Raw genomic sequence first — 8,470 nt, forward strand, 5'->3', positions numbered from 1 at the left:
TCGAATAGTAATGGCACCCCACTCCAGTACTCTTGCCTGGAAAATCCCATGGATGGAGGAGCCTGGTAGGCTGCAGTCCATGGGGTCGCTAAGAGTCAGGCACGACTGAGCATCTTCACTTTCACTTTTCACTTTCATGCATTGGAGAAGGAAATGGCAACCCACTCCAGTATTCTTGCCTGGAGAAACCCAGGGACGGGGGAGCCTGGTGGGCTGCCGTCTCAGGGGTCACACAGAGTCTGACACGACTGAAGCGACTTAGCAGCAGCAGCAGCAGCAATGCACATATATGAAAGATGGTACCGATGAACCTGTGTGCAGGGCAGCAATGAAGATGCACACACAGAGAGACTTATGGACACAGGGGTGTGGGAGGAAGCAGAAGGACAAATGGAGAGAGTAACTGGGAAATATATACACTATCGTGTATAAAATGGATCGCTAATGCGCATTTGCTGTATGACTCAGCGAACTCAAACAGGGGCTCTTTCACATTTTTAAAGACAGGTACCAATTGGCATTGACAAGACTGTTTCTTTTGTGGGTCTCTTTGTTTCTAACTCTTCAGTTGTCCCCATTTTCATTTTCCCATTAGAAATTCAGATTCAAACAGGAGTAGGATCCTAATAGGAATGGATATATACTTAAATACATAAATGTTGTTCATTTTGGTTTTGTGCCATGAATTTGTTTCTTCTGGACAATGTGTTTTGTGTTTCTGGAAAAAAAAAAAAAAAACCTTATTAAGGGTTCAAGTGAACAAGCTGTCTACAGCTAGAGCATTTGGAACGGCTGGTCAGGAAATGTGAAACAGTATTTGTCTTTGGGCAACATGCGTTTATACGTATGTTCTGAACTTACTAGAGAAGATTTGAAGAAAGCGGTTGGGAGGCTAGAAACATTTCTTCTGCAGTCTGCTTGCTTATCCGTGACAGCAGCAAAGGGTAGCTTGGAGAGCAAAGTTCCCTCACCCCACCACGCCACCCAGATAAAAATATGAGCTAACAACACAGTGTGCTTTCCATACAAACACAGGTCTAAACCAGTGCCCTGGCCCCACCCTGCCAGCTGGATTACTTGCCCCAGAGCCTCTTGTCTAGAAATCTGGAGCCACTACTGAGGCTAATTAAGACCTGAGTTTTACATCTCTAACATCACGGGAGGATCAAATCATAGGAAGTATGAGGGACTGAACTGAACTGAACTGAATAAGAAGTGAGTGAGGGAGATCTGGCCTTTTGAGCTGTGTTTTATTTTTAACTTGAAGAGGACAACATACACTTGTAATTGGTTTTTAATAACCCCACTAAACACATTTATTCCTTTTCATTTTAAATTGATTTTCTTTTTCCATATATTGGATGGTCAAACTGTTGAGTGAATATTGGAAGTAAAAGCAAAAATAAACAAACGGGACCTAATTAAAATTAAAAGCTTCTGCACAACAAAGGAAACTATAAGCAAGGTGAAAAGACAACCTTCAGAATGGGAGAAAATAATAGCAAATGAAGCAACCGACAAACAACTAATCTCAAAAATATACAAGCAACTCCTACAGCTCAACTCCAGAAAAATAAAAGACCCAATCAAAAAGTAGGCCAAAGAACTGAACAGACATTTCTCCAAAGAAGACATACAGATGGCTAACAAACACATGAAAAGATGTGCAACATCACTTATTATCAGAGAAATGCAAATCAAAACCACAATGAGGTACCATTTCACGCCAGTCAGAATGGCTGCAATCCAAAAGTCTACAAGCAATAAATGCTGGAGAGGGTGTGGAGAAAAGGGAACCCTCTTACACTGTTGGTGGGAATGCAAACTAGTACAGCCACTATGGAGAACAATGTGGAGATTCCTTTAAAAACTGGAAATAGAACTGCCTTATGACCCAGCAATCCCACTGCTGGGCATACACATCGAGGAAACCAGAATCGAAAGAGACACGTGTACCCCAGTGCTCATCACAGCACTGTTTATAATAGCCAGGACAAGGAAGCAACCTAGATGTCCATCAGCAGATGAATGGAAAAGAGAGCTGTGGTACATACACACAATGGAGTATTACTCAGCCATTAAAAAGAATACATTTGAATCAGTTCTAATGAGTGGATGAAACTGGAGCCTATTATACAGAGTGAAGAAAGCCAGAAAGAAAAACAGCAATACAGTATACTAACACATATATATGGAATTTAGAAAGAAGGTAATGATAATCCTGTATGCAAGAAAGCAAAAGAGACACAGATGTAGTGAACAGTCTTTTGGACTCTGTGGGAGAGGGTGAGGGCAGGATGATTTGGGAGAATGGCATTGAAACATGTGTATTATCATATGTGAAACGAATCGCCAGTCCAGGTTCGATGCAGGATACAGGATGCTTGGGGCTGGTGCACTGGGATGACCCAGAGGGGTGGGGTGGGGAGGGAAGAGGGAGGGGGGTTCAGGATGGGGAACACATGTACACCCATGGCAGATTCATATCAATGTATGGCAAAATCAATACAATATTGTAAAGTAAAATAAATAAATGAATTAATTAAAAAACAAACTGTTGAGTGACAGCTGTTTTCTTGCTCCTAAGCAAGACATTGGCTCTTTCTCATGGTTACAGTCTAGCAAGCATTTCTGCATCCTCTTTGAATTGGTCTGTAGTAAACCCTCAACATAGTCATATACTCTCTGTTCTTTTTTTCTGAGGGTCATGAAAGAACTTCACAATAGATGGAATACAGAGGAGTTCAGTCTTTGTCCAACTCTGAATTCCCTGGTTTTCTGAGTCTGTTTCCACATCTATATCTTTCCTTTCTCAATCTACGTTCACCTCCTCCTCTGGCTGTTCATATCTGACCCTGCTTCTCTGGCCTTCATCCTTTTTCCCTGGATAGTTCTGGGTCACTTTCCTTTCTGGAGCCATGGTGGCATAGAAGAGTCCAAAGCCGGAGTCAGCCTCTGGGATTCAAAATCTATGTCTACCACTTAGTAGGTATGTCCTCTTCCCTAAACTCTGTCATTCACACTGGCCAATCTTTTGTTTCCTCAACTGCAAAATAAGGATGTTAATGAGAGTCCCTACCATGTAGAATTCTTACAAGATTCTCAGAAGTTAATATGTTAAAGTGCTCACATGGAGAATAGTGCCTTACATGGAGAAAACACCAGAGTCAACTCTTATCGTGACTTCAGAGACAGTTCATTTTGGGAAGAAAGGCAGTGTCCATTGTGGAAACTAGGAAAACTTTAGTTACGTAAATTTCACGTGGAAGCTGGAACATACAGTAGAGCAATTCACAGCCTACTCTGAGATAAGAGCTTCTATGTAAACATTAAAAATACTTATTTATCTCTTACCTTGAATTTATTTGGAAGTCGTAAGTGCAGATTGCCTTCTTGTGCCTAGCGTTTGAGCCAGAATTTCTACCTACTATTTCACCTTCATGGGACTCCCGGCCCAGCCACAGCCCAACCACAGGGGCTGGACGCTAACTGCATATGGCTTATTACTAGGGGGCCACTCTGACCTAGGCAGTCACAGCCGTGGCTCACCTCTGTTCTGGAGACTTTATGGAAGACAGTCAGCCTCAGGAATACGACAATACAGAAAGAACTGGCTTTCCTGGGAAGTTGTGATTTCACTAGCCCTGAGAGAACCTCTCTCTTCTTCCGAGCAGTACCTAATTTCCATCATTAAAGATTCATCCTCTTGGCCTTAAGTTTCTTCAGCTTGTAAAAATCAAAATGTCACCAAATGATTAATTTATGACTTGGGTTAGAGAAACACAAGACCCAGGAGAGGTGGGAGAGAGCCAAGGTGGAGGGAGAGGAAACGTATCTTCATCTCCTCAGTAATTCATTTTCCTAAAGTCAGTCCTATTCCCTACCCTGAATCAAAGCTGACAGCTAAGGATTTTCTCAGCTAACAAAATTTTCTTGTAAACAATGTCTCAAGACAGGATTCCAAAAACCCAAATAAGACCCTTCAAATCTTGAGTCAAAATAAGATCACCTGAACTTTTTACAGTTGGCCAGACATCTGCACTTACTCAGAAAATAGCAACAACTGGAGAGAAAAAAAGGGAATTTTATCCACCTTTTCTGATAACATTTGCCAACTGACTGTGAAGCGAAAGTTTATGGCTTTAAGGCTGGTTGTAAAATAAAAGCCTTGTGGATTATACAGTGTAGGATCAATACTACTGCCCAAGTCTGCCTCTTCTGTGATGTAGTTTCATGATCGCATTTAATCCCCTTATCTCTGGCAGGTGTAGAGCCATCAGGAACATTTCGTGTAGTTGGGCAGGTTATTCTGTGAACAAGGACTTCCAGCTGAGGGGAAGTGTGGACTAGTATCCAGATACATCCTGCTCACCTGGCTGAGCACCTTGACTCAGGAAAGGGTACTTTAAAAATTATCTCAAAAGAATACTCTCATGGCTAACATAAAGATGCCATTATCTCCGTGGGGCACCTTTTACTAATTCCCACAAAGGTGCTCCATGGGATGCAGCAGCAATCTCGGTGGGAATTTTTGAGCTGCCCAGAGCTCCAATCCCTTTACCTAAGTTGAGGGAATTCTCCATTATGTAGGAAGGTCTTCAAGAAAAGCAGGGTGGTGCAGTGATTGAGAATCTGCCTTACAATGCAGGTTTGACTCCTGTCAGGGAATTAAGATGCCACTTGCCATGGAGCAACTGAGCCAACGCACTGCAACGAACAGCCCATATGCTCTGGAGCCTGTTCACAGCAATGAATGACTCCGCTTGACCCAGTGAAGATCCCCAGGGCTGCAACTAAGACCCGACACAGCCAAATAAATGAATGAATAAGTAAATTAAAAAAAAAAAAGAAATGAAAGGAAAGAAAAGCAGAGCCATTGGGCCAAGCAGGCCAGATAACTTTCCAGGCTCACATGCAGCCAGAGTGAAAGAATATGACCAACAAGATGCATTCTCTGCACTGTCAATTGGGAGTTGGAGATGCACAGAAAAGATCAGGGATGGTTCCTAGAGGCAGGAGCAAATTCTGATTTCCAAAGCAGCATAGGCAGAGTAGCAGAAGCTGTATGGAGCATCCATCATTCAGTGCCACAGTGAAGGGCTGCCCACGACTGTGAACTACTTCTCTCAAGTATTTGGTTGCAGTTCTGGCTGCTGCAAAGTCTCCCTTGTGTCTAGTCAATTTAATTCTCCAAGTTTCTTGGCAGTAAATTCTTTTTGTATTTAAACTGGTCTTAGTGGTTTGCAAATAAGACTATACATAGGGATTAGCACTAGGGAGTGCTTTGATTCCTGTATTTCCCATCTTTTAGAGTTAAAAATTATTCTAGAAAGGTTATCAGACTCTTCACCTTCCTACCACCACACACATATGTGTACCTACTTCTGGGTTAAACACTCATCTGGTTTTGGATCCAATTCTCTCTCAGCATCTCAGAATCTCAACTACTCACTGCCCTCTCACTAAATCCTTCCTGTCAACATTTCAATATGATCTCAGTTATATAAAATGGTTTGCCCTGAGCCCACATGCCTGTGTAGCTATTGCTACGTCTCACAGTTTACCAACCAGGAGGCCAGAGAACTCTGCGTCCCAAGAACAGGTTCTAGGTTTGTCAAGAGATTCTGAAGGTTATAAATATTTACAGTATCAACAATAAGCATTTGGTGAATTAGAATCTCTAGGAATAGGACCCAAGACGCCCATTTTTAACTTTTCATACCAGAACTCAAAGTAATTAAGTCTAAAAAATTGCATCTTAATTTCTGGAAATTTTTCCACCATTTTTCAGGTACTGCTTCTCTTTCATTCTCTCTTCTTTCTTTCTGGAGAACAGGTTAGACTTACATTCAAGAAGAAATGATGGGACACAAGGGTTTCCAGAAGAGGCAAACTTGGAACCGAGTGTCTGGAGCGCTTGTGGAAGCCATTCCCATTGAACATAAGCTCGTAGACCAAAATCACAAAACACAAATCACTATGTTTCTTAAGCTTTCTTCTATATTTCCCATCCCATCACTTCTGTAAATTCTCAAGAATCCCAAGATTGTCTATCAATGTACTAAGTCTCTTATCTGCTATATCTGTTCCATAGTTATAACATACACATTTTTCAATGATCATAGTTTTTATTTTCAAATTTTTGCTTGGTTCTCTGGCATACTTTTTTTCTTTTTCTCTATAATGGTTTATTCTTGTCATAAGATTTTCAAACTTATTTTTGAACATTAAAAACCCTTTGATTGCTCTATTATCAATAATTCCTGGGTATGAGTTCTTCTATTTGTTGTGTACACGGACGTCCTCTCTCTCGTTGCAGTAAGTCAACTTCTGTGCTTTGTGATTTCACCAGTGAGCGTCCCAGCTTCAGTGGGAATGACTTCCATGGGGGCTCCAAACACTCAGTTTCAAGTTTGCCTCTTGGAACTCATTATTTCTGAACCATGTACAAAACATTTGTGGCTAACAGCTTCTGCATGAGAAGATAAGTGTGAATCAGAATCACACAGCATACATGGATGCTGGATTTGAGGTCCATATTTCTCCAGACTATCTCTTTGACACCCATTTCCTACATTCTTGCATCGTCCCTGAGTTGGTAGGTATGTAGCTTTAGCCATTTTTCCCAATTGAAAAGCCCCTTCTAGCTTAAGGGAAGAAGAGCCTCATTCTAGCTCCTTACTGTGCGCAAGCGTTACATGGTTTGACTATTTCTAACTGACGATGACAACTCCCACCCCTAAAGTTTATGTCTGTTTCATTTCCACTCCTGTTGAAGATCAGTTGCTTTGACTTCCCATTGCATTTTTCAGACCCAGATATTTCACTTTTCTGATTTGGAACTTTCTATATGTGTTTTTATATCTGTAATGTATTTTTCTGTGTTAACCATATGACTTGAGTGGCAAGAACGTGTCCCCGGTTCAATCTGTCATCTTGATCCAGTCTGGATTGCTATTTTAACAAGCTCACTAGGTAATTCTTACCAACGCTAAAGTTTGGGTGTCAGACATCACACCTGAGTCACTGCATTATGGAATCTGATACTTCCATTTCCACCAATGTCCCCACCCCAAACCACCCCACAAACACAGAGTCAATCACTTAAAGTATTGCTTCCTAAATACTTTTGTCTTCCTGTTACTCCTTAGTTCATTAGGGCCACTGAAATGCTTTTCTACTGAAATCCCTGTATCTACACATTCTCCCTTAAAACTCTACTCACCTCAGGCCATGAGGGTGATCTATAGCTTGCATTTGTCCAAGCCTAAAATTCTTTCATTCTTTGGAAGATAAAACCCAAATTTCCCAGAACGACATAACAGATTATCCATAATCCAGCCTGTCCTTCATGGTTTTAACTTGATATCTTGAGCTTGACTTCATGAGGATTTCCATATAGACAATGTTTATGAACCTCAGTCTTGTAAATAATGGAATGCCCTTTTTATGTACCCCTTTCTTCCTATCCTATTCATGTTTTAAAGATTCAGTTAAGGCAATGTATCTTCTAGGCAACTGTCTTTGGCCCTCCAGGCAGGGTTAAGGGTCCCTCCTCTGTACTCCCAAAGGATCCTATACATACTCTGTCACAAACCTTATATTGAAACTTTGTTGTATATGTTTCTCTCATAAGACAAGAGCTTCTGAAGAGAGGAGATGATGTTTCATCTTTGCACCTACAGCGTCTGGTTTAGACTGGTACTTAGCAGATAATGTTTGTGGAAGTAAATTATTATTGATGATCTCAGAAAGCCAGCTTTTTCTAATGAGCTTCATTCTTTCTTAAACTTTTATCTACTTTGGAACATTTAACCTGGTCAGAAAAATATGTTCTCAAAAGTCTTAGACCAAAAAGTTTTCCAGTAGCTTATGTACTTGGAAAATTGGGATTAGTCCAGGAGAAACATTCAACCCTTGTTGATAGGCTCTTTGGCTCTCCCAGGTTGATAGAAATGCCACCTCTTGTATAATTTCTTATCTAATTTACAGTTTTTTCCCTCATTTACTCTATCACAGAAGATAGTAATTACAATCACATTGGAAAATAAAGAGATTGAGAAAAGAATAGAGAAGAGACTACTTATCTTTTTTTCTCTCCTTAAAATTATGTAGTGTGACTCCAGTTTCAGACAGAAAAAAGTAAACAGAAGCAATACAAATGACTGTATTTTATATAGTCGTTTAAAGACTATCTAGTAACTATACCACACATTAAGTCTTTTTTAGATAGTTTAAGTTTCCTCCTTTTCATATACTGGAATTCACTGAATTACTTTGAGGTCATATATGGTATTCCCCACCCCCACCCCCAATAATGCACAAAAACTAGGCTAGCCAGCAAAGATTTTTGATGCATTTTGTGCCACAAAAATGACGTTTCTTTTTCTTTTCTGCTGTGCGCATGCATATGTGTATGTGTGTGTGTGTGTAAGTGTAAGTGCACACTGGGATTATCAAGGGATTTAAG

The sequence above is a fragment of the Bison bison genome, unplaced genomic scaffold, assembly GCF_000754665.1.
Source record: "Bison bison bison isolate TAMUID 2011002044 unplaced genomic scaffold, Bison_UMD1.0 scf7180017864235, whole genome shotgun sequence".
Taxonomy (NCBI): domain Eukaryota; kingdom Metazoa; phylum Chordata; class Mammalia; order Artiodactyla; family Bovidae; genus Bison; species Bison bison.